General features: G+C 45.3%; 1 protein-coding gene across 4 annotated transcripts in view; it reads right to left on the bottom strand.

The window, feature by feature from the left end:
• PEAK1 (pseudopodium enriched atypical kinase 1) overlaps positions 1 to 24,986 on the bottom strand; it is a 978,753-nt gene extending 953,767 nt beyond the window's left edge. For all 4 annotated transcript variants that reach the window (XM_069624574.1, XM_069624576.1, XM_069624577.1 and 1 more), the window contains exon 1: positions 24,820 to 24,986. The gene's annotated coding sequence lies outside the window, so the exon portion shown is untranslated. The remainder of the gene's footprint in view (positions 1 to 24,819) is intronic.
• Between the last annotated feature and the right edge of the window lie 2,129 nt (positions 24,987 to 27,115).

Genomic DNA, 27,115 nt, shown 5'->3' with positions numbered 1-27,115 from the left:
GGGAGGAACGGGGCCACAGAGGGAAGCAGGAACGAGTGGCAAGTTAAGACGCTCGAGTGTGCAGACGCAGAAAAGACTAACACCGGCTAATACTGCCAGTCATCCCACATTCCTTGCAATTTGATTGACTCCTTCACCTTCAGAGAGTACTAATATTACTTACTGCAATGCAACAGAGGTACTATGCACTCTGCAGCAGCATGGTTTTAAAAAGAAACAAAAAGCCAAAACGCATCCAGAACTTTGTTTTTCCCTTCCAAGAAAAATGGAAAGAAAATTATCTTTGATCATCTGGCAACTGTGGGCATGAGCAGAGATGTGTGTTCACTTGGGAGAGAAAGCGCTCGAGATGCGCACCACCACATCAGACATTACAGAGGTTTGTGTTTGCCCAGCCTCGCCACCTCCCAGGAAACATCCGGGGTATGTCTTGGCAGAACGCATAGCTCCTCCTACACAGCAGAACGCTTTTCATTACCTCCCGGTTATTACCAGACATCGGGCCTACAAGGCACATCAACCAATAAGCCTATGCCCGAGCAGCATGTCCCATTGAAAATGGCGCACATTAATACCAGGCCGGTTACAGAAAGGAACTTATGCTAGACAATGTATGCTGACAGAATGTAAAAGGATGTTTCCAAAGGTGTTTTACAGACCTATTACATTCCAGGGTGTTGAGCACAGGATGTGAAACAGGATTATAACAGGGCCCCTCACCAAAGATTCCCGCCTCTCCCAGCCCCGAAAAAAGGATGTATTTATTTATTTCATTTGTAAAGCGCACAAACAACCCTGAGGCATTGAGGCGCTGTTGCCGGTACAAATCAGGAAGCATACAAGTCATTCAGCTAGGAGTTTACAAGCAAAGTATGAAACAAGACAAGATCAAGCAAAGATCAAAGAGACAGAGGGCAGAAAAAGAACAATCTAGTAGAAGAGAAGAAAGCAGAGTATATTTACAGTACTATAGGGAGTGTGGTATCTTGCAAGAAACACTGTGTTTTGAGAGCCCTGTGAAAGATCCAATAGGATTTCTCGGCCGTTAGGGCAGGGGAGGGAGGGAGGTCATTCCACAATTTTTCAGCAAGGTGAGGGACTACTTGAGCCTCCTGCTGAACTTCTTTTGAATTTGGGCACGAATAGGCTCTCGGTTTAAGGGGACCTAGTGGGTCTGGAAGAGCTTGCCTTGGTGATTCACAGAAGCACGGTTTATCGGGATATCATTAAACAATTATACAAAGAGATGAGGCGAATGAAAGGCAGACAGCAGTCCCCATGAGCGCACCTTTTATACCATAACCTTTCTTTGCATCCATAGCAGGGTGCACTTTTATACAAAGAGATGAGGCGAATGAAAGGCAGACAGCAGTCCCCACGAGCGCACCTTTTATACCATAACCTTTCTTTGCATCCATAGCAGGGTGCACTTTTATACAAAGAGATGAGGCGAATGAAAGGCAGACAGCAGTCCCCACGAGCGCACCTTTTATACCATAACCTTTCTTTGCATCCATAGCAGGGTGCACTTTTATACAAAGAGATGAGGCGAATGAAAGGCAGACAGCAGTCCCCACGAGCGCACCTTTTATACCATAACCTTTCTTTGCATCCATAGCAGGGTGCACTTTTTATTACTCACTGCAGAAAAATAGTTCAGGGAAGGGTGGGATCACACAACGCAGTACAGTATCTACTCATTTTAAGCCACGTTACAAAAAAAAAAAGAGAGTACGTCTTTCAAGAGAATGAAACAGTAAATTTGATCAAGCCTGGATCGAAGACGTAGGGGCCTACATAATAATGTAGGAAGATTGAAGTTGTAAACAGAGAAATAGAGGTATGTAGTCAGTGGACTAACAACCAAATGCTATTCTCTGGGGCTTATTTCCTGCCATTTTAATCATATGTAATGCAAGGGTGTATTGCCAAATGTTAGTTAACGCCAAATTAAGGGAGCATTTGCCATCTACGGGCACCATGGTTATTTATGATTAGGGTATTTATTGAGCACAAGCTTCGAGAAGCAACTGAGCGCTTTACAGAGGTATGCAACATTACATATGCTTTTCAGAGGTAACAACAGAACAGATTACAGCGGGGGTAGGATACAGGGGGGCACAGAGGAGCGATACAGCTGTGCCGGGTGACGGGGAGGAGAGGAGTGCAAAGCTTTTAGCGAGTCAGGTGGCACAAGAGCAACTGGATGGCCTAAAGGTTAATTAAAAAGGAACACATAACAGCCGTCTTTCTTGAATATGTCAATAAAACAGGCAATCCAGTGGATGAGTATTGCAGGTTATCACTAGGTAAGCATTGATGAACTGAGCAGCCTACCACAATTATCATGATTCTGTATACAAAAACATTGCCCCGATATCTCCATGGTCCGATTTAAACAGTCTGTCTGCCCATTCACGTCAGGATGGAAATAAGAAGAAAATACAACTTTACTCATCATTGCACTGCAAAAGCTCTGCATAACGGGCACTCTGTCCTATGGCCTCAAATCAATATAGCCTGTACCATATGGGGATTAAGTCGTGCAAAAAACATATTGACCAACGTGACCGTCATGGACGTGCAGTTTAGAATAATCTTTACGATTACAACCGTTTAATGCATACACGAAATCATAATTAAACTAACAATTAAACATGCTTCCACATCAGTAATTCAAAGGTTCTAGTGGACTAACAAAATGTCAGACTTGGTTAATACATTGGGCAATTTTGTGTCCCAAAGATTTGAAAATGCAATTGTACCATTCATTCATACATTCACACGTAATTACATCAAGTCATCTTTTTTTCTCCAATTTCACATAAATGCCAACATACTGGCATCAGAAAAGCCCCAAATAATTTTCAAATACAACTCGCCCTTTTAAGTAACTAAAGTACACAGCAGGAGTATTTGTATAAAGCCCACCTCATTTGAATTTGCCTCACATGTGTGCAATGTTGATACTGATGTTCCTTGGATTTCATTTCAAACAAGATTTTAATAGTGCTTACAGTATTTGGGGCTGAGGTTTCTAAAGAACAGGGACAAAAGTAACTATCACCCAAGCCTTCATTCAAACTTGGGCAGGCGAGACCTAAGAGTTCCCTCGCAGGTCAGCAGCAATCGAGCGTCGCCAGAGAATGTTTAATGGGAAGTAACCTCAGTTGAGATGACATAATTGCATCCATTGATTTCATCATGCCCTGGCCAACATCCAAGCGCCAACCTTCACACTGAAGTAGCTGTGGTTGAGCCAACACCATTCCTCCCCAAACACACAAACCCCAGAAGTTCTTTTATTCTAAACCTGCAGGGTGTCGTTCAATGTAAAATGTGTTCCTGCTGCCGAGCGGGATTCATAGAAGAGGCTCGGGGGTTATCATCTACCTCGGAGCACTCTTTTGTTACCTAGTATTTTGGGTACCAGCTATAGCAATCGCGTGCTACGTGCTTGCCTTTGCCTAGATTACAAATTATAATTGGCAAGGCCAATAGTTTTGGCATTTGCATGGGATAAACATTTGCCTGGCAATGCGATAATGGCAATAGCTGGCCATAAAATAGCAACAGTTGGGAAATTGTGTGACTATTTATTTATTAATTTATTGTATGTGTTGGTAACGCCAGACCCGGTGGTACCACGGCCCTACAAGTACAGGTTAGCAGAGCATACAGTTACAAGTAGAATGACAACAGTGCTTATGTTGCAAAAGGTCAAAATTCAGTTTCATAGCAGGTAAGGCAGTACATTACAGAGATTTGTTAAATAGAAAGATGTGGAAACATGACAGGCATTTGCCAGGCGCTGCTATCTAATACCTATACACAAGTCAAAACTGTTGGCTTTGTCATTGCTTGTTTCAACAGGACTTCAGTGCAAGAAACAGCTATCAATCAAGTGGCTGAAGGTACGCTTAGTTAAAACATTTTTATTACACCAGTAGAGCGTTTACAACTATATTAGGTCATTACATCTAAGCAGAACGCTTAGACATTACACCATCAAGCCAATGTTTGATGGTATTGCTTGGAAGAGATAGCTCAACGAGGTCCTATGAGGATGTATTTTGGGCAGGTACAGGGTGGGAATTGCCATAGGGATTAGCAAGGCCAGGCCATGAGCAGTCATAAAATGGGTAAATAACCAAACGCCCACAAGCTGTGTATTCCTCCTCAAATCTCATCTCTCACCTAGCTGCACTCCAGCGCAATAGTTTTGGCTTATAATAGCTCAACTAAAAAAGAGCTCACACGTGTCATAAGCTCTCTGTCGATGGCTTATGGCATCTCCAACGCAGCTCGCTGCAGCCAACTCACCTAGATTCTAAAAATGTGTGATGAACGTATAAACGAGAATGGTCTTAGAATGTTTTACCGAGAGTTGTAAAAACATCTAGGTGACTTAATTTGCCACGGTGTTCCAACATCCACTATTCCATTTGAAGCATCAGGTTTGTCAGCGATGGCACCGCTGTTCACCATCCTCATGTGCTTAGGTGTCAGCTGCTGATCTATTGAAGTGCACCACTTATGCAGAAACGTTTTTTTTTACTTGGAATGCTCACACCAGTGGCTTGAATCCCAAGAACTTTGCAGCAAAGCAGAAAGATCAAAATGTGGCTATGATGGTGCAGTGTTGGTGGAGGCACAGACATTGAAGTTAACAGATGACCAAAGAGTCCTCCTAAATCATCACCAAGCAGCATGGGCTGACCATGTCGATGGCACTGCTGTATCTGCAGTAGCAATGCAGCATGGGAGGTTGCAACCTTCACAGAACAAGCCTGTAGGTTCTTGGCCAACGCAGCTATAGTATCAAGTCGGTATACATAGGAAAACAAGGATGCAAGTCCCATGAATGGTGAACATTCCAACAACCACATAATTAGTCCCAGCTAAATCACCACAGAACACAGAGAAGTATTAGCAAAGGCATGGACAATGGGAAGTGGCCAGACCTGAACATTTCCCAAAGCTGCTATGGTAACAGGAAAGTGCAGTATATGACACCAAGCTACAGGGCTTTAAGTGGGTCGGGGCCTGCCGGGGCCGGGCCCCGGCAGTCTCCAAAAAGTGGGACTGAGCCGGGGCCCTGCCGGGGCCCCCGTCCCACCACACGCAACATTGGCGGGATGCATTATCCCGTTGCGGCGGCAGCCGCGACGGGAGATGCGCCTGTTTTGAAGTCAGGCGATCTGACAGAAGTGGCAGCCAACCACAGCGATGCTGTGCCTGGCTGCCACTTCTGTAAGTCATAGTAACTGCCTCTGGTGACCTCTCGCGCGAGGGGTCACCAGAGGCAGTTACTGTCCCTTTGTTTCCCCAGGTCGCCGAGGCGTCTTTAACCCTCGGCGAACCTGGGGATTCCTTGACATTTTTCGAGGTTTATGAAAGATGGCTTGAAAAGTACACAATTCAAGCCATCTTTTATAAAGCTTTGCCGACGGACAATTTTGTCCATAGTCAAAGCTTTATAAAATATGGCTTGAATTGTGTACTTTCAAAGCCATCTTTTATAAAACCGAAATGTTTAAAAAAAATGGCCTGAAAAGTAGGCAAACCGTAAGGTATGCACACACACACATATATATGCATGTTATATATCTGTGTGCGTACCTTACTATGGTTTGTGTACTTTGCAAGCCATCTTTTCTAAACATAGAAATACATATTTCTATGTTTAGAAAAGATGGCTTGCAAAGTACACAAACCATAGTAAGGTACGCACACAGATATATAACATGCATATATATGTATGTGCATACCTTACGATTTGCGTATGTTTTAAGCCACGCCCCCCCCAAGCCACGCCCCCAAATGAGGGCCCCCCCATCGATTTCTTACCCCACTTAAAGCCCTGCCAAGCTACCATCACCAAAATACAGAAAACCCAACAAAGGCGGTGCGAAGTAAATACCACCTTCCTGCAGTCAAGGACAGGAAATGTATGAAGGTTCTATACAGGTTTCCCGCCAACAAATAAACAGACAAAAATCAGTTTCAGTTGCACTCTCTCCCTCTCAGGATTGCTTAGCCAATGGCAACAAAACGTCTACCAGTGGATGTGCGGTTTAGATAACTGCGAGCTGCTGCCAGGGAAATAGAGGAAATGTAGCGCCTCCAGTTCAACAGAGAGCCTTTTATGTCTCCCTTTGCTGGAAACCAGAGCTAGCATGATTGTTAATTCTCATACATAGGTCCCATCCAGGGCTATTGTACAATAACTCGTGCCAAAAACGCTTTGCTCCGGTCACAGAACAGGACCTGAAAATAGGCCCCATGGACGGTGCAGTCAACCCCCCGCGTTGTTCGTTAAACAACAACGCGGAGGCAAAAATGACTGGGACAATCGTAACCATATACCGCATTGTAAAGAAGGACAAGTGTGCGCATTAAAACAAACTTAATCAACAACTACCTGAACCACTAGCCCACGCAAATAAGCAGGGGGAATGGTCTTGCCAAATCTAAAGATTACGAATATATCATATGGAAATCCACAATTGATTCTCTTGATGAACCACTAAGATTCTAGTGGGGAAACGCGTGCTGAGACTCTATACAAGTACATGTGGATAATTGAATGAGGCTCTATACAAGTACATGTGGGTAATTGAATGAGGATCTATACAAGTACATGTAGGTAATTGAATGAGGCTCTATACAAGTACATGTGGGTAATTGAATGAGGATCTATACAAGTACATGTAGGTAATTGAATGAGGCTCTATACAAGTACATGTGGATAATTGAATACCAACATGATAAACCAATATATTTTCTGGTATTGAAAAGAACAGAAATACAATCTTGAATTCAATTACAACTTAATAAATTGCAATGCTATGAAAAAATTTAACAAAAAAAACCATTGCAAGAATTCCGTGTTTGGCGCAAATTGCTTGTGGAAGTAGCATGCGGTCGTTCAAAAAATCAAAGAATGCATTGGAGCATGGGCAGAGATATATGGACATATTGCTACGTGTAGAGATTATGGTGTGTAGAACATGCCAGGGCGGGTGTTGGGATGAACTGTAGTTTAAGGTGTGACACAGGAGCTGCAGCTTGTTAGTATAAAATAAGATGATCTGAAAAACACCCGAATATGAGAACACTAAAAACTTAGTGGGAAACCCAAAATCACACATTCAAATGGCAAACCGCCCTGTCCAATTTAATAAACAATCAAAACCATGTTATACAAGGATTTACAAACATGTTTTTACCCTAAATTAATATAACACACAATTAAATACAAAATCAAAGTTGCAAATCAAATGTTCATAACATCATAATGGGAGCACTAGAAATTCAATGAAGCTTCTATCAATCACCAATTATAAGAATTTCACAATGTATACAAATTTTTCCAAAGTTCGAAATGTGTTGTTATATTAGGAAAACGTGTTTTCAAACCAGATATTTTGATCATGCCCAACCCATTTTCAGATTCAGAAAATCCTCCTTTTGGGGCATAGGAACCACCCTTCCTAGAACAGTAAATAATATTCCTAATCAAAACAGATTATAATGACATAAATATCATCCAATAGATATACACTGGCAGGAGTACATCAAAATAGACCAATACACCTTTCAAAAAATAATCAGCAGTCTGAAAACACAAAAAGATACACAAGTCACATTTCAAAATGTGACTAGCCAAATCAACCCACTCAAAAGAAAACCATAGTATAAAGCCATGCCGTTTGCCTTATGGCCAACAAAATACTATCTGTCCAAGACCATGAATCTAGAACTACCACAGTACCATAATGCATGCATCTCAAACTTACTTTGTGCAGTGTACTGCGAGCAATGGAGCAGAAAAGTGGGAAATCGCTTTGGGCCCCATGCTCGATTCTTAAAATGGGTTAATCGGTCAGGTGACCAATAATGTCACCTGACCTGAAACGTCACATGATGAATTTAGGAAAAAGTGTAGCTGAGAAACTAACTGCTCATAATGAGAAATGTATGGAAAAGACAAGACTAATCAACCACATGATGCACAATACTATTCTATAGTTGACTCTGGTCAACAACAATATATTTGTAAAAAGTAACAAATGGAATGAGAGATTGAAAAAAATATATATTTACTGCTGCACTAAGAGATAAAAAGTGGTTCCGTCGCACGATAAATACCTACGTCACGAGGCAATGAGTACCTGAAAGAACCACCATCTTGAAGTGCCTGGAAAAAGCTGCTCCTGGGATGTGTTGTGAAAAACTACTGAATGGTGTTCAAACTTAATAATTAGATAACAAGCACACACAATGTAATGAAAATCAAGGAGTAAATGAAAATGGCATACATAATACAGAAATAATTATGACAGAAAAATCAAGCACATTGTACAAACAAGTCTCCAATAGAACACGAGATTAATATTTAGCAATTTGAATGACAATATAACAATACAGAATAGTCTCCAAAAACTGATAAAGTGCTCAATGGTGTACAAACTATATAATGTCACGCCACATATCAAGACTTAATGAAGGTTTGCAGAGCATCCAAAAATGGGACCGCTATGGCCATAAACATGGCACTTTTCATTGTCAACACATATCATCACAAGCGTTTCCCTGAATAGGTTGCTGCAAAGCAACTACGCGCAGGGCCGGTCTTACAACAGATTGCACCCCAGGTGGGAAGCATCGTTGGCGCCCCCTATCGCCAGACCTGTGATCTCATGCATGTGTCATGGGCTGAGCAGCGGGAGTGGGGACTATGAGTGAACAAAATTGTCAATGCTGGCATCTGCTGAATTTCATGAACCTCAGAAAACAGCAATAAGAGGGTCAAACCGTAGCAGGCCTGGTTATGTTAGTCTGCTTTTGCTCTTCATTTTTAGTAACAACGACCAGTTTGCTGCTGTGACTCAGGTCAGAGAATTGACAATTTCAGATCTACACTAATGTCATTCGTATGACCTCAAACATTTAGCCACTCTTAAAAGGTGATGAACTGGTCTTGAACAGTGTTACTCGAACCTCCAAGAACAAGCACCAGCAACATACCCACAGATAGCTGTACAAGCCAGTCTATCTCAGCATTAAAATACATGCATTTATGCAATATGTATTGCATCAAATATTTCACAGGAAGTTAAATATATTTAGGAGGGACACACGTAAACAATATCACTACTCCATGTGAGTGGTAAAGTCTACTTTAAACATATGCAGAGAGTTGACATGCATGTACAATTCAACATAGCTCCCAATGTTAATGTTGGAGAGGTGGCTTTCTAAAATTATGACATTACAATGTGGACTTTACATTGAAACACACTACAGTGCAATACCGCAGCAGAGAAATGGCAGTTCGAGTATTGGGGTTTGTTTCGCTCATGCTCGGGAACTCTCAAAATTCTTAAATATTTCCTTTGTGATCACTCATTTTAGGTCCCGACAGCACCTAAAAACTTTTAGATCGCAAAGAAAAACAATGTCTACCATCCCAACATAAAAACAAAAACAATCAAATTCTTAAAGGGTGGAAGGCAACCTTTTCTTGGGACTCGTTAAGTTTACTTTTTGCAAATTACTAGTCGCGTGCTGCTTGAATATCAGCGGCCCTTGCTCATTGTGCAGTGTATAGACGAATTTCATTTCAAGGGACTTGGAGTACTGCGGTTGTCAGAGGAAGCATCTCCAGTGTACCCCAAGCGTAGTGCGCTTTGCCCTCCACCCTCACCCCCCAGCCTTTCAGCCCTGCGCTTTTTCACATTCTCCATTATGGTAAAGAACATTGTGCCAAACTTGTGAGAGAAATGGACCATGCAGAAGGAGCGGCCTCCCCAGGGTGTGTTTAGCTGCTGGTGTATCAAATGCAGAAATGGGTGGCATCAAGAGCCCCACGCTCTGAAACACCTTTTTCTGCACTGGTTGGTCACACGACAGAAAGTGTGAGCAGGTGATTCCCCAACACTTGAAGCATTCTTTTGAGACCTGGCTTTGATTAATGGGGCGTTAGCTAGTCATAGCCATTTCCCAGCGTTTGTGTTAAAGGAGATCGAAAGCTGCACCGCGCGGGGTATTTTAAAGACCATGAATTGATGCTACAGCATGTTGCTCCCAATGGAACAAAGAAAGTGAAGCATGCATCCTGCAAGTCTGGGTATTTGCATTATACAGAATAGGGGCAACCGTCCACGGAGACGGTTCTACTGTAGTTGCTGAGTCGCTTTCCCAAGCCAGCTGCTGTGCAGACTTTGCTCAGCTTTTGGTCCAGCGCCTGCATCCATCCTTCACACCATCATACACAAGGCGCGTTTGTGTAGGTGTTTGTTTATCTCGTTAGACTAGCGTGGTTGCTATTCCAAACAAAAGAAGCACAACGACAAAGAAGAGCATAAAACAAGTTTGAGCGAACAGTGAAATGTATGAAACTCTTGCACTAAAATAAAGTCAGCAGTGCATGCCCAGGAAAGAGGGAACGACAAACAATATGCTCGGGAGCGGGCACTAGGGGGGCGTAGTAACTTCCAAACCGGCCCGCGCGTGGTACTGGCCCCAGGGCTTCACCCTTGAAGTGATTTTTGCCTGCCGCGCGCCGAATGGCCAACGAACGGACCAATCCAACCCAGCTGGAACGTGCAACTGTCTAAGATCTGCTGACGGTGACACTCTGCCCAGGTCTTCCGAGAACCGGCCTTTTGATCTCCTGAGGAGAGTCCACCACCAGTGCTCGCTTCCTTTTTCATGACTACTTGAGCCTTGACAAAAGTGACTAGCTTTGTGGCCTCCAGAGGCCATTCTTGGTTGGCCCGTCATCTCCGCAATACCATTTTAAAATAAATAAAACACCTATGCAGCAATAGGCCTCACCTGCGAGGACGGGAGCAGGAGGAAAGAAGTGTACTTGCCTCTGCAGGCTGTAGTTACTGCCGGATTTCCTGAAACAAGGCCCAATCAGCGAGGGCAGGATGCGGAAACTGTTTGTATTTGATGATTCTGCTGCTGCTTGGCAGTGTGTGCTTGTGATGTGAACAACTTCAGGATTTAGTGACCCAATCGCTCCTCTTTTCTGTAATGGCCGGGGCCGACAACACCAGCAAGCACCAATCGATCCACACTTCAGTGTCAGTGCACGTCCATAGCCTTGAGGAGGGCACACCGCATGTGCGCCCATGGGCCTGGCAGGCGCCAGCGGCGCCGGTGCCTCCCGGGGTTGGGGGAAGGTAATAAAGCAACAAATGTTGCTCATTTATTTGCCAATTGCCCTATGCTGCCTGAGGGCCAAGGCGAGGCCCGTTTCTTGGCCCTGGCGAGGTGGGCAACTGCCCGGGGCGCAATAGCCCTGGGGGGCGCAATTGCCCCGGTCCCTGGAGTCTCTGGAGGAGATGGAATTCCCCAGTTTGTGCTGCAGCACATTGATGTGGGGAAAGTTCTGCAGGTCAGGTGCTGGCGCTGCTCCTTCCGACTATAATATCACATAGTACAAAAGTACTACGTGGCATTACAGAAGTCAGAGGCTGGCATTGAGATGGGAGGGCAGGTGCAGTGGGCTGTGGGGAGTGGGCGTGCCTGGCAGGGACGCACCGTGGGCCCTGACACGGTACAAACGAAGACCCGTTTGGGCCCATGGTACATCCCAGCAAGCCCAGAAAATGGCCAAAATAATAGTTTAAAGCAGAGCTATTTCTTTCATGCCGCTTCTTTTCCAAACTATATCAATTACACTTGAAACCACTTCCATGGCACTGGTGATGAGTTACTTCACTATGCGGATAATAGTTTTGACCAGTGTTGCTGAGTAAATATTCTTTAAGCCACGAACCTGTTTATTTATTTATGAAATGTTTGTCAGGTACATGGAGACGGATAATTTATTTATTTATGCAATGTTTGTTGGATACCTGTATCCGACACACATTGCATAAATAAATAAATATGCAGGTACCCGACAAAAATTGCATGAATAAATAAATAAATAATCCTGGTCCATGTATCCTTACAACAGTCAAGACTTTACTGTATGAAAGCATACACTTGATTCCCATTCAAAAAATGTTAAAGTGATTGTTTATTGGGTTCAGGCATACACTTGATTCCTATTCAAAGAATGTTAAAGTGATTGTTTATTGGGTTCAGGTGGCTCCTTGTCATTGCCCTTTTGGCTTAGGTTGCCTGCAAACCCCCTTCAGCATCTTGTCAGAATTGAAATAATATTGTTCCTCCTAGCGCAGTAATTGAATGTGTATTGGCCTACGCCAAGTTGTCTAAAATATCATGTAAATAGACTCCGCGGCAAGGTCTTGACCTCAACGAAAAATAATGTAAGTCGCCATCTTGGATTTAGCCGCCATTTTAGGTTCTCTTGTAAAGTGGAAGTCACCCTGAACATCAAAATGGAGGCCGAATGACATTCTGAGTGAGATTCTGGCCGTTGTGACCTCCGCACACACGAATAATGAATATGCCTGTAGGCCACTTGTCGGGGTCGCGAACTGAGACCGTGTCCTATCACTGACCTATGTGTAAATGAACAACTGTATCAGCGGAACTGATCAAAATGCATACATTATAGGATTGACCTGGCAAGGAACCCTAGGCCTGGTCCCAAGAATGGTTAACCCGCGAGGGGGTTGGCCAAGGGCTGGATAAAGGATATAAAAACTCAAGTATTCCAATGTACGGTCTCTCTACTAATGCATCGAACCCTCGTTGAAGTTCGTTACGTTACTCTGAGAACCGAATAGCTATCCGTTTGTCAATTGACTTTGGTAACTGTTGTAGATTTTTAATAAAGCACTTGTATGTCCTTTGTAACCTGTGTTGGTGTGTTTCTTTTGGGCTTCCCAGCCTCATATCAATCTTTATGTTTTCACAGTTGGCGCCCGAATAGGGACCCTCAAGATTGATGCCGGATCATTGAAGGTTGACGCAGACTATCGAACCGGGATCGGACGGTGTGATTCTGCGGGCCCGACCGAACGAGACGCGATACCTCGGCAGCGCTGCACGATCCGATCCTTGGACGATAGTCGTGTGGTCTGACACGGCATCTTGACGAGGGTCCATTTTTGAGGCGGGCAGATTTGTCGAAACCACCAAACACAAGGTAAAATTCGTTAGGTAAGTTCTTTGATAAACCGTACGGTCCTCCTTAGGTTTGGTCAGGTGCAGTCGTGACCCGGCTCTTTAATTTAACCCTGACAATTTGAATTTGGCGTATTGTATCTGCAGACACAATTATTGACCAGGTAACACCAATTTTTTTGTGAAATGCCTGGGAAATTGTCTAGCTGCTTTAGGGCTCAGTTCCGCAGCGATCGACAATCTTTGGAATTTAGCTGCCCGGCACCACAGGAGGGGTCGCCGGCATGTACTGTAAGTATGGCATTGGTAGTATAGTATTTAATGATATTTGGCACAGACAGACCAGACATGCCTCCGAATTTCAGTGGCCAATCAATGGCAGTTTTGAGATCCCCCATATTGAATACCTAGAATCAGTCTTGCTAAAAAAGAAGGCTAGACCGGCAGCCTTTGATGTTTTACAGAATTGGAAAAAAGAAGCGTTACAGCAGCTTAAAAGTAGGGATAAACATGCACGCCGTCATAAAACAAATGCCGAAAAAGCGTTGTTATATGATAAAGAAAAACATTCGGAATCAGTTAAAATATGGATAGGGCTTTTTCACTTGGAATCCAGAAAATTTACCCCTCTAAGGATTTTCATGTTTCTGAAGAATTTATTGAAAAATTGTTAAACGAACGCAGGCCTGGTGCCTCTGCGCCACCTCCGTATGATCCTTTCTTAAGCGCTTTGCCCATTCCTGCTGTTGTTCCTACTGTTATTCCTGCTCCCCCTGTACAACCTATTGTTCCTATTCCTCTAGTTGTTGTTCCTCCACCTATCGCACCGCCCCTTCCTCCTGCGCCGATAGTTGCACCTTTATTAAATTTACCTGCACCTCCGCTCCCGAGTGGTCCCGTATTGACTGAAGTTGATCAAGGTGCAGGATCAAAGATCGTCACTCGTAATACTATTTCTGCAGATAAGAAACAGGAATTGTTTGCATGGGCTAAGCACTGTATGGAGAAAGGTGATCAAGTTAATGTTTTTTCCACATTATCTAATTTGAACAGTTTTCCGGAGAAAAATGTTTTTATCGAAGGTTTGGGGACTCATTTATGTGTGATGTGGGGTAGATTACAAAATTCGGATCTTCCACAAGGGGTGAGAGATCTAAATGCATTGGCACTTTCGAGGGACACAGAGCAGAAAGTATATGGTCATGTTGAAAAATTGTTTGAGTATAGGAAGGACTTTGAAAAGTCACGAGATGAGGATGACAAAGACGATAGTATGTATGTACAGAAACGGTTCCTTCCGTGTCGTAGATCGGCACCTGAGGAAGTACGAATTTGTACCAAAGATGCAATTCGATGGATCTCGGATTCATCGATTCCGCCAGATGAAGTATATGACACGTATAGTCAGTATACAGTAGAAATGCAAAGAAAGGTAATTCAGGTAATGGTACAGTACCTGCAAGAAGAATGTGTAAGAAAGAAGGGTAGTTGCCCCATAGAATTGTTGGGGATTTGTAAAAGGGCTTTTTCGCCCGACACTTCTTCGGCTGCCTTAGCGCTCGACCTGGCTCTGTTGCTTAGTAAGCGGCCGGAGGTACCTATATCTCAGTTGCCTATGAGAGAGGTTCCTCCGACCTTTGTCCCAAAAGTTGAGATTCCCGCCAACGCTGGGACTGGTGCACCCGCTGTGGATATCCCTGCACATTATGTATCGCAATTCGTTCACGTCCCGTTTTCACGACAGGAAGTGAACACTATTAGACAATCAGTTCCCGATATCAGAAAAAAACAGACAGGGTTTTACAAAGAGATAGAGTCCGTCTTGCAGTCCTCTGTGTTCACCTTAAGTGATGTTGACTTGCTATTCCCTGTACTCCTACCCGTAGATTATTGGAAGCAGGTTCGGACAATAGAGGATGTGCCAGGGTTGGGAGATATGTGGGCTAATATGATTAGGATTGATGGGGAAAGACCAGCAGGTGAGAAACCACCACAGGTAATACTTACTTTGCCTGATAGAATTGTCGCAACATTAAAAACTATAATTCCAGAGAAAAGAATTATTTGGGACAAGCTTACGGCCTGTGTTCAAGGGAAAACTGAAGGCGCCACCGAATTCTTTAACAGATTCGAGCAGGTATTTTCTGACTTCAGTGGGCAGGATTTGGGTACAGAGTCTGGGAAAAGGTTGTTTGTGGACAAATTTGTACGCGGATTATTGCCCGACATCCAGTCACAGATTATGTCCTCTGAGAGCGCTTGGCAGGCAAAATCTCAATCTGAGGTTTTGCACATGGCTCAGTATTATGAGAACCGTGCTAATAATGAGAAGGAGAAAATAGAAAAGAGGAAAGGAGATTTGAAAACCAAAGTATTATTACAACAAATTGTTAGAAACCCCAGAGGAGGCACGACACAGACCAGAGGTCAGTATGTCCCAAAAGGAAATGCTCCTTTGGGTCCTGTGAATATTAATCAATGTGCTTATTGCCGCCAGGAAGGTCATTGGCGAGCACAGTGCCCCATCCTTCGACAAAGGTCAAACAGTGCGTTTGGGAGTATGGGTAGACGACCCAGGGGCCGCCCTGGAGAAGGGGGCCCTGATAGAGGTCAGTTTTTGCAAGATCCTCAGCAACCTTTTTCACGGGAAAATCAGACCTCGAGTGTGGACTCGAGGAACATATTTGATCACCCTTCTGCTGCCTACCTTTCTGAAGAGCTTCCTTCTGACGATACTCTATTTCATTAGGACTGCCCGAAGCAGGGTTTGGAAACTTCACCTATTCCCGTTAATCAGAAAGGCCCCTACGTTGAATTATTAGTAGGGAATAGGAAACACCAGTTTTTGATAGACACTGGAGCACAGACGTGCTCCATTGATCATTCTCGGGTTCCAAACATTCCACTGTCAGGGCAAACAAATGTTTCCGTAGGGTTTTCTGGTATACCAATTGTCTGTCCGGTTTCTTCACCGGAGTCTGTTTCTTTGGGTCCCTTTACGGACCATTGCCCTTTTCTTCTCACTTCGAACTGTGGAGAGAATTTGCTGGGGTTGAATTTGTTAAAGAAATTGAATGCAGTAATTCATTGTTCCTCTGATGGAGTACGGCTGACGGTTTCACCACAGCAACTTCCTGATTCTCAGTTTCTGATTCGACCTTTACCTCCTGAGTTTAGCATTGTCCCGGAATGTTTATGGGCGGTTGACGACAATGATGTCGGGGTACTACAGATTGAGCCTGTTAAAATAGTTTTGAAACATGGAGTGAAACTACCACGCATTCCGCAGTATAAAATATCAGTTGAGGGCGAGCGTGCTTTGAAATGCATTGTCTCCGATTTTGTGCATCGTGGGGTGATCGAGGAGATTACAGGTAGTTTGTGTAACGTCCGATCTTGCCTGTATATAAGAAAGGCGACAATGCAATCCCATACCGGTTCATAATTGATCTTCGTGCTATTAACAGAGTTGTCGCCCCACAATTTCCAATTGTGCCTGATGTGACGACGATATTGACAATGATCCCTGCTACGGCTACGCACTTCAGCGTTTTGGATTTAAAAAACGCTTTCTTTAGCATCCCTATACATAAGGAAAGTAGATATTTGTTTGCGTTCACCTTGGGGGGACGCTCATTTACATTTACAAGGGCACCTCAAGGGTATACTGAAAGTCCAAGCATTTATAGTAGAGCTTTGAAAGAGCAGCTCGACACCCTTGAATTGCCACCTACTTGTACACTGCTTCAATATGTTGATGATTTGCTTTTGGCTGCAGACTCTGAAAGTGCTTGTAAAGAAGGCACTGTACTGTTGCTTGTTCATCTAGCTAAAAATGGTCATAAAGCTTCGCTCAAAAAATTTCAATATTGTTGTCAGGAGGTCGCCTATTTAGGCTACCTCCTGTCAAAGGAGGGGAGAAGATTGACATGACACCTGAAAGAATAAAACACATTTCTGGCATGTCTGTTCCAAATACACAGAAGGAAGTCAGAGCCTTAATAGGTATGGCTTCTTGCTGTAGGTTGTGGATCCCGAACTTTTCGCTAGTGATAAAACCGATGTTGGCTTTGACGAAGAAGGGCATTTCTCTGCCACTGCAATGGGAATCGGAACATCAACGATCATTTGAGCTTCTCAAAACCGCGTTATGCTCTGCACCGGTTCTGGGTACTCCAAATCATGACAAGGCCTTTGTGTTGTTTGTGCATTAATGTGATGGATGTGCTTTGGCTGTGTTAACACAGGAACACGGAGGGAAGAATAGGCCGTGCGGCTACTAATTCCTCCGCCCTTGATCCTGTCGCATGCGCTTAGCCAAGATGTTTGCGAGCTGTCGCTGCTGCTGCCGTGTCTGTAAAACAGAGTGAGGGAATGGTCCAAGGCCATGATTTGATTTTGATGGTACCTCACTCTGTAGATATCCTATTGAACAAAACCCAAACGCAACACCTCACCTCTGCACGGTTAACAAGGTATGAATTAATTCTGTTTGCCCCTCACATTCAAATTAAGAGGTGTTGTGTTCTTAATCCGGCTGAACTCTTACCTTTCCGGCAAAACACTGTTTGCGGTGACAAAGAATTACATGATTGCCTGTTTACCACTGAACAAGAAACGAAGGGCAGGATAGATCTTATAGATACTCCTTTGGACAATGCAGAAGGCAAGTATTGGGAGATATAGCAAAATCAGTTGTGCCCTTTTGGGGACAAATAAACTCTGAGAACATTAGGGGATTAGCAAGGGTACTGGAGAGAACGATCAACCGGACCACGGACATACTCTACAATATGACATTAGAACAAAAAACAATAAGATTGGTAGCACTCCAAAATCGGATGGCATTAGATGTCATTTTGACAGAACGAGGTGGAGTATGCAAATTAGTGGGGTCCGCTTGCTGTGCTTTCGTACCAGATTCCTCGCCGACAATTTTTAAAGCAATACAGAACTTGCATACTCTTAGTTCTGAAGTACATATCCATGTAGGAGATTGGAATCTTAGTACCTGGTTCTGGGATTCTTTACGATGTTGGGGTTGGAAGGTGCTTTCTGTTATTCTAGTTATTTTGGGGATCCTGCTATTCCTTTGTTGCTGCTTTCAATGTCTTCCGAGTATATGTGGAATGCTAGGGGGATGTTGTGCCCAAGCAGTGTGGACAATAGGGCATAGAATATATGCCCCAGATACAACATCCAAAGAGTTTGTGTTACAAGAGGTTCTGATGAACGACCTAATGGCTATAGATATAACAGACAATGATTTGGGATGTATGGATGACAACACATGGAGTTATTTGCAAAAGTATTAGAAATGATATTAGCACTTGGCATAGGCCAAAAGGAGGGTCTGTCGGAATTGAAATAATATTGTTCCTCCTATCGCAGTAATTGAATGTGTATTGGCCTACGCCAAGTTGTCTAAAATATCATGTAAATAGACTCTGCGGCAAGGTCTTGACCTCAACGAAAAATAATGTAAGTCGCCATCTTGGATTTAGCCGCCATTTTATGTTCTCTTGTAAAGTGGAAGTCACCCTGAACATCAAAATGGAGGCCGAATGACATTCTGAGTGAGATTCTGGCCGTTGTGACCTCCGCACACACGAATAATTAATATGCCTGCAGGCCACTTGTCGGGGTCGCGAACTGAGACCTTGTCCTATCACTGACCTATGTGTAAATGAACAACTGTATCAGCGGAACTGATCAAAATGCATACATTATAGGATTGACCTGGCAAGGAACCCTAGGCCTGGTCCCAAGAATGGTTAACCCGCGAGGGGGTTGGCCAAGGGATGGATAAAGGATATAAAAACTCAAGTATTCCAATGTACGGTCTCTCTACTAATGCATCAAACCCTCGTTGAAGTTTGTTACGTTACTCTGAGAGCCGAATAGCTATCCGTTCGTCAATTGACTTTGGTAAGTGTTGTAGCTTTTTAATAAAGCACTTGTATGTCCTTTGTAACCTGTGTTGGTGTGTTTCTTTTGGGCTTCCCAGCCTCATATCAATCTTTATGTTTTCACAATCTTGTGTTCTTTGTTTGTTGTTTATACTGCATCCTATGCCATATTCATGGTCTCTTGCCCAGTCCTCATTATCTGCAGCCTAAGTGGGACTGGGGCATAAAATTGTCTTTGGCACCAGTGAAAAAGTGGCCCACCGTTGCAAATGGCAATTCATTCCTTGTGTGACGGACTGTTTGACTTTGGGTAGGAGTTCCTTAATGGTATAGTTTGGAAATAGCGTGCAGGGTGCAGTGGGAGTGGTGCGCGGGGTGCAGCGGGAGTGGTGCACGGGGTGCGGTGGGAGAGGCACATGGGATGGTGTGCGGGGAGGTGCATTCCTAGTGTTTCGCCCTGGGCACCAAATGGAGTAGAAACTGCCCTCGCTGAGGCCACAGCCTGCAACAGTGCCTTTCGTAGAATACATGTGTAACACGTTCGTTTCCTAACATTATAAAAATTAACAGGCACATTCATTTTTATAATGTTAGGAAACAAACGTGTTACACGTGTATTCTAGCAGTGGCACTGTGGACTGCTGGTGCGGCGCCCCCTGGAGCCTGACTGACATGACGCAAAGACCGGCCCTGACTACACGTTGTGTTTGATACTTGTTCTAGCACTTAAAAATGTGTAGTTGCTGGATGGCCTAGATACAATCGTGTAACCCTGACAGCGTGGAGCTCCGAACTGCTTCAGAACACACGCTCAGCCCTTGAGCAGTGCCCTGAGCTTCAGATACATAAAAGCCGACTATCCTATCATATCATATCATACTGCACTTTCAGCCCCTCAACAGAACTGCAAATGTACACAGCCGGAGACAGAGCTTGGTCTTTTTGGAAGTAGCCCTAGGTAAACATTCGTAATTAATTTGATATTACAATGCTGGATTTATACCGTATATCCCTTTACCAAACCTGCGTCCCCCTACAGAGCTAAACCTCATCGTTCGGCTACTCATACCAAGGAAGTCAGAACACAAATGTTGCCTTTGGAGAATTAGTAACCTGAGTGCTGCCTTCCCAGAGAGCTTGGGCAGTGGCATCTGCGGGAATGCCGAACACTCACTGCAGTCCAACAAGGATCCTGCAAACCTGCAGATTTATTTATTTATTTATGTGCACATTTATAAAGCGCGCATTGCCCATAGGCATCTAGGCGCTTGTGATTGGGAAAAAAGATTTAGCGCAAAGGTCTTTCCGATTGGGGGACACTCAGAAAAGATCACTAGCAGGAAAAACACATCGGTCGATTCACAAAGCACCTCATGCAAGAGGGGCACCGTTGCTATGTACAGGCCAATCAGAGAGCCCACTGACAGCGCTCGGCAGGCATCTTCTGCTGAGGAATGCGAGCTCTTCAGAACCTGCAGGGAACCACACTTCAACGCCTCCCGAGGCTCGACCGTGTAGCGCTTTCTGCGGCATATAAAAGAGGCTCAGAGGATATGGATAACACAAACTCCTAAGGCCCTTCTTTAAGCCGCGGAGCGGTATATGAACACTTCTTTTGCTGCTACGGGACATTTTTGTATTGCTTTGGAGGCGCAGTGGGAGAGAAAATACATGTCCTCTCCTTCCCACTTCACCTACAAAACCTCCCAGATGATGTTGGCGTAAAACTAATGACTTCCTATGAAATCCGACCGTTTTTAGTAGCTCCGAAAAGTGGGCGGATTACATAAGAATACTTTGGAAATGCCTTCTGTAATGTGTATTTTGCAAGCAGTATTTACATTTTTTTTTTACAAAACAAGACTAAAAGTGATTTCCCCTGTTTATATGCTTATATTTTGCACTCCGTTTTGTAGAAGTTCAAAATTGCAAGCAGGGGACCCAAAAGCAAGCAAGTGCCAATAATTAGCACTATTTTATAAAAATGTCCATGCTTTTGTTTAAAGCTACAGAACGTGACTTGCGCCTCACAAATGGCCGATGTGAATGTTGCCTGTGTTTTGCGTGGAGCAGTCGGCTACCTCTCAGGGCACAGCATAATGGTACATTCTTGCGCCGGAGAATAGTCGCACCTCTGCAAACTGTGAGCAACAGGAAAAGAGCAGCCGGCGAGGGAGCAGTTACAAGGAGAAACATCAATTGTACTTCGGGTGTGACAAAAGGCCTTTCAAATTAAGAGACCCCACCCCCCCCTTGCAGGCACAGCGTGCATCAATGGAGTGCACAGACTAGGCTGACCATGCGGAGAGGCCTTGCAGAGAGCGATATTCCAAAAGGCAGAGAAGAGGGAGAAGGTTGGGGAAGGAGGCACAGATTGTGCACGCAAGAGAGTGAGCGCATTCAAGAGACAGCCACAGTGTGAGCATTCTAAGAGTCAGCGGGTGCAGGGGCTGGTCCTGGGACTACTGTGCCTACAGACCCAAACTACACCACATCGATGACGCCCAATGAGGCTGTACATGATGTGAACTAGCAATTCGGGCTGGACGGCCCCTTTTGTGGTGGGACCAAGCCTGATTTATATGATATGATAGGTTATTTATAACAGGCTTAATACCCAAAGGTTCCTAAGCACGGACCCAGGCATCAAACCTGTGTTGCTCTGTGTCGTCTTGCTCCCAAGACGAGCACGTTGCCACTGAGCTATCCACCCGAGATATATTTACATATTGTATTTCCTCTTCTGAGACAGCATGGCAGGCTGAAAATCAATGGTCTGGAGGGTTGCCCAGAGTAATCACCAGTAGTTAAGATTTATTTAGAACCTCCCAGCTAGCAACATTCAGCGTTGCCCCACAAAGTAGAGAACATTTCAGCAAAGAGAGAGAAAGAATATTTCTACAATGAGATAGACAACACTCCTGGAGAAGGAAATAAAGAAAACAATGTCGTTGCAGACAGAATGTAACAATGAGAGAGAAAGAATATCAAGATAGAGAAAGACTATCAAGGGAAAGAGACACGAGAGAGAAAGGCTATCTAGAGAGAGAAACACAAGAGAGAGAGACTATCTGGAGAGAGAACACACTCTCTGGTGCTATGTAATAGTTATATTCAGCCACTGATCAAACTCATCTTCTCTCACGGCTTCCGGCGTTACTCTTATGCAGATGATACCCAAATCTTGGAACGGTTAGATCTCTTGCTTCCTGAGACTGCAACCACATTTAGGGCCTGCCTTGTAGCCATGGGAGAATGGATGTGCAACAACTGGCTTAAGTTAAATGGCGGAAGAACTGAAGTGCTTGTAGTGGCCCCACATTCCGACAATGGTTTCTGGTCCCCCCCTCTTCTGGCAGCCCCTCTTAGGCCTGATTCCTGCCCCCGTTCCATTAGTGAAGGATTTGGGGGGTAAAAATATCTGTGTGCCTGTTTATGGAACCTCAGAATAGCGTAAGGTTCTTACCCATCTTCCTCGTCAGTTTCAGGCACCTGTAGTGTCCTCATTAGTTAGGTCTTCCTTGGATTATTGTAATTCTTTATTTCTTGCGCAACCTGCCTATCTGATACAGCGACTTCAGGTTCTACAGAATTGTAAGTCTAGAGAAGCCACTTCCAAGCCTAGTGCCCATATCTCCCCTGTATTGCGCCATTTATATTGGCAACCCGTAACTAAACTCAGAGGTCAAAGCCCTTTGCCTGGTGCATATACAGGTAATGAGAGCAATGCCCGAGTGCGCAGGCAATGCTCTCCTTCCCATGAGCAACAGCAAAAGTATGTCCATATTGCGATCAACAGGCACAGATCTCTAGTCTATGAGAAGCAGGCACGGACAATATGAGAAGGCACAGAAGATATGAGCAACAGGCGTAGTGGTCTATTCTGTGAGCGTCTGGCACAGACGATATGAGCAACAGGTGCAGAGGTCAATTCCATGAGTGGCAGGCACGGGCGATATGAGCAACAGGCGCAGAGGTCAATTCCATGAGCGGCAGGCACGGGCGATATGGGCAACAGGCGCAGAGGTCAATTCCATGAGCGGCAGGCACGGGCGATATGGGCAACAGGCGCAGAGGTCAATTCCATGAGCGGCAGGCACAGACGATATGAGCAACAGGCGGAGAGGTCTATTCCATGAGCGGCAGGCACGGACGATATGAGCAACAGGCACAGAGGTCTATTCCATGAGCAGCAGGGCGTAGACGATATGAGCAACAGGAGCAGTGGTGTATTCTATGAGCGGCAGGCACGGACGATAAGAGCAACAGGCGCAGATATGAGATGAGCAACAGGCGCAGTTATGAGATGAGCAACAGGCGCAGAGATGACATGAGCAACAGGCGCAGAGATGACATGAGCAACAGGCACAGAAGAGATGGACGAAAGTTGTAGAGTGTTTGCCTATGTGCAGCTGGCATAGAACAGGAGAAGAAGAGGCACAGAGAGTTTTACTGCGTGTAACAGGAAGATGGGGGAGCAACAGGCAGAGTACTTGGAGGCCAGTTACATAGGTTTACGAGCAGCTAGTATATATACGAGCAACAGGCACTTCTAGCCTATAGGCAGCTAGCATAGAATAGCAACAGGCCGCAGGCGTAGAGAACAGTATATAAGCAGCTGGCAGAACGTGTGGCGCATGAGGCATATTAGAGAATCACACACGCAACAAGCAAACATCATTCCCCAACGAGCAACACCATTTCAACCATTTCAACAACAGCACTGAACACAGTCCTACGAACAATGACAGCTGAAGGTGCTATGAACAACAGACATAAAACACTGTGAGGAGCAGCAGGTGTATTCCAGCTGCAAAAAAAGCAGTATGCCCCCCCTCGCCCCCCAGAGACCCATCATCCTAGCAACAGGCAGTGGTCTACATCACAACAGGGCAGAGACCCGCAGGAGATCAGGAGCCACATCACTGGCAAAGCACCAGAAGGCCACCCTTCCAGGCCCATGCCAACAGCATGCATAACCAACTCCTTGAACAGAGTCGCATTAGAGCCCGAAGCATAAAACACGTACCTATATCACAGGGCTCGGGCTGGCCTATAGGGCAATAGGCTCATGGACGAACCAAAAACACAAAATGCTGGTGTGGGCCTGTTTTTTTGGCCAATTGTTCCACCTTTTTGGCCAATTTGGGCCATTTTGATTAGTTAATTCACCCTGCGGCCAGTAGTCTGGACCTATGATGTTGAATACATATTCTTTAAAATGCACAATTTGCATCACACTTTATAAAAAAAAAACGTCCTTTTAGTTACTATCCAAACAGTGTCACAAAAGGAATGAATTGCCATTTGCAACTGTGGGACACTTTTTCATTGGCACCGGAGACAATTTGATGGCCCAGGCCGACCCTGTTAATTGGCACACAGCATCAGCCCTGATCCAAAAGCCTTGCGCCACTTGTCTTGCCCAGCGGTCTTGCCTGGAACACACCCCCTCGCTTCGTAAGGAGCACACCACAGGAACATCGCTGTTACAGCCAAGCAAGAGGACCCCAGATGCGCGGTGCCAGAGACCCCTTTAGTACAGACAGGCGGGGACCCTGCATTCTGCCGAGCATACAGAGCAGGCTACTACTGCCAGACATTCCTATGTGTTAAACACACAGACCCGAGTCCGGCAAAGACACACATCTCTGCTGCAATCGACCCATACCTCCAGCATGCAACACTACCACCGACACAAAACCTTGCCTCTAGCACACCCTTTCCCTGGCACAGTTGTGCATGCACGGCACATACCCCTGCTTAGGCACTGAGCCATAGCCCAAGCACATTATCCTATCCTAGACAGGGGCAACGAGAGCTCCCCAAGGCGGGGTAACAGGTCACTCACCCTCGGTCACCGCACCAGATCCAGGCAGTTTCCCCGTGCAAACGGTTGCCGACCACCTATGCCAGCTGTCCGACCCTCGGGCGTGCAGAGACACAAGGCATTGCTCCCCGCGGCCAGCCATGCGCGGCGCCCGCCGCCGCTCTGCAAGCTCTGAGCCAGACGTCGCCGAACAGCCACTGCAGCTGCTGCTGCAAAAGACGACCAATCGCCCATGAAAAGAAAACCGAATCAAGCCTGACCCAGCACACCAAACGACGTAGAAGGACTGAACAAGCGAACAGTGTGGAAATTGGCTTTGGCATGACACCCAACGGGTGAAAGGCATGATATGGGTGAGAGGCACCGCAGTCAAAAGTTATATTCAAATACATTTCTATTCCCTGCTCCAAAAACTTTGTATTCAGCAAGTTCCCGTTCCAAACAGGAAATCCCACAAGATACAAGTTGCACCATTCTCTCCTTGAATAAAATCCAAAACTACATTAACACTTTCCCGAAGGGGCTCGAAAATCATTTACGTGGTTAAATCCCAGTCTCTGAAATTTTACATATAAATAATAATTTTGCAGATCAGACATACACCTCTCAGGCCAGTGCTGGGCCCAGGTCTACCAGAGCCCTGTGCAAGATTTTTCGGTGCGCCCCCCTACTATGCCCACCAACGATCTGGCAGCACCTGGGGGGGGGGCAGGTAGCAGCAGGTCTGTGCCATATCCATCCTACTGTAAAGTGGAAGGCCAATTAGAAACCAATACATCATTCATTTAACCTATCAAAGCATGGCGATATGAATGAAAACAAATGCCGAAGAGAAAAGAAAAGAGGGCCACTGCCGTCCCGTCGGTGCATCGCTGAACTCTGCTTCGCGGCAATAAAACCAGCCTATCAAGAAGTTGAACAAGAGAATTCAAGCAAGCCCCCTTCCGTTCTTGCTATTAGCTTTAGGGCAGTGCACCTTATGGCGTGATTCTTGAAAAGACGCTTCCACCGCGCCTCTGTCACTCACTAATAGAAAGTCATTGACTGACACTTTACATGACACTTTACATTGTGTGAGCTGGCAGCGTGCTGTATTTGCTGTGCCGCTGTGTGACTGCACCACTTGATCGCCCCTTGAGCCAGCTCTGTCGCAGGTGAGTGAATCATGCATCCCCTACCTAATAGCTGGGTGCTGTCAATTTATGGTCTATTCGCATTTGACGTCTAGCGTCTGCTGTCAGGCATATCGCTCAACCTATTGAATCGCCAAGGCGGACGAAATCAGGTGTGCTTGGCTGGTGTGTGGTGGGGTAACTGCATTAAAGTCAACCAAAACAAATGTCTTTTTGAATTTTTGTGAAAGCTTTTTTGGCGGGCAAACCATTGAAGCCTTTGGAAGATAGTCATGTTTGAGGAGTGTAACAATATGTCCAAGGCAAGTGTTACCCTCCAAATGCGGGTGAGCTGAGCAGTATATGTCATGCTATTATAGAGGGAAGACACAAAAGGGTTGTCCGTTTCCAATCCTCATAGAGCTGACGGCATTCACGTGATATTAATAGCTACAAGTCGCACTCATTTTAGCTCAACTTTTAGTCAAAACATAGCTGCATGATTCCAGCTGTGTGTTCAAAAATATTCATCCCAACAATGCACATACAATGGGATGAATTGCAAACCATGTTAGAGGACAGGCCTTACGACTTTAAATGGCTAAGCGCTATGATACCATGTGATGTGCAAGCACGTGTGAGAAGGGGGGCCCCGGGGGGAACGCAAAGCGTTTCCCCCAGGGGAAGTTTTTGGCGCTGCACACGGCCAGCGAGTGGCCGTGGGGGCAGAGCGCACCGCTGGGGTATTTAAGGGGGCAGGGAAGGTTCGGGAGGCAGGCGACGGTTGGACTGGGCGATTGTGAAGTCCTGTCGCCTGCTCCCGAGCCTTCCCTGTAGCTGGGCCTAAGGTCGTGTGAGGAGTTGAGGTAGGGGTTAGCTAGGGTCTAGTGGCGGGTGGTTAGGTGTAGCAGGGTTGTGGGGAGAGGTGATGGCGACGTTAGGAGTATATAACAAAAAAAAAAATAATAGTGTTGGTGCGAACACGTCTTAATTGGGGGTATCATAAATAAGTTACCCCCCCTCTCTTACCGGTGCCGCCGTCTGTGGGTTTGTGTTGATCCAGGCGGGTGGGTCGTGTAAGCTGGGGCTGCGGTTTTCGTCTCCCGGGCGGGTTGCCTGCGAGGGTGCCGGGTCGCCACGGGGAGTGGGGGAAGAGGTACATCCATCCGCAGGCAGTCCGAGGGAGGGCCCCGGAGTGCTTTAGG

This window comes from Ambystoma mexicanum, chromosome 11 (assembly GCF_040938575.1).
Source record: "Ambystoma mexicanum isolate Mex_15411 chromosome 11, UKY_AmexF1_1, whole genome shotgun sequence".
Taxonomy (NCBI): domain Eukaryota; kingdom Metazoa; phylum Chordata; class Amphibia; order Caudata; family Ambystomatidae; genus Ambystoma; species Ambystoma mexicanum.
Note: the sequence above shows the minus strand (reverse complement) of the source record. Positions and strands in the feature narration are given on the sequence as shown.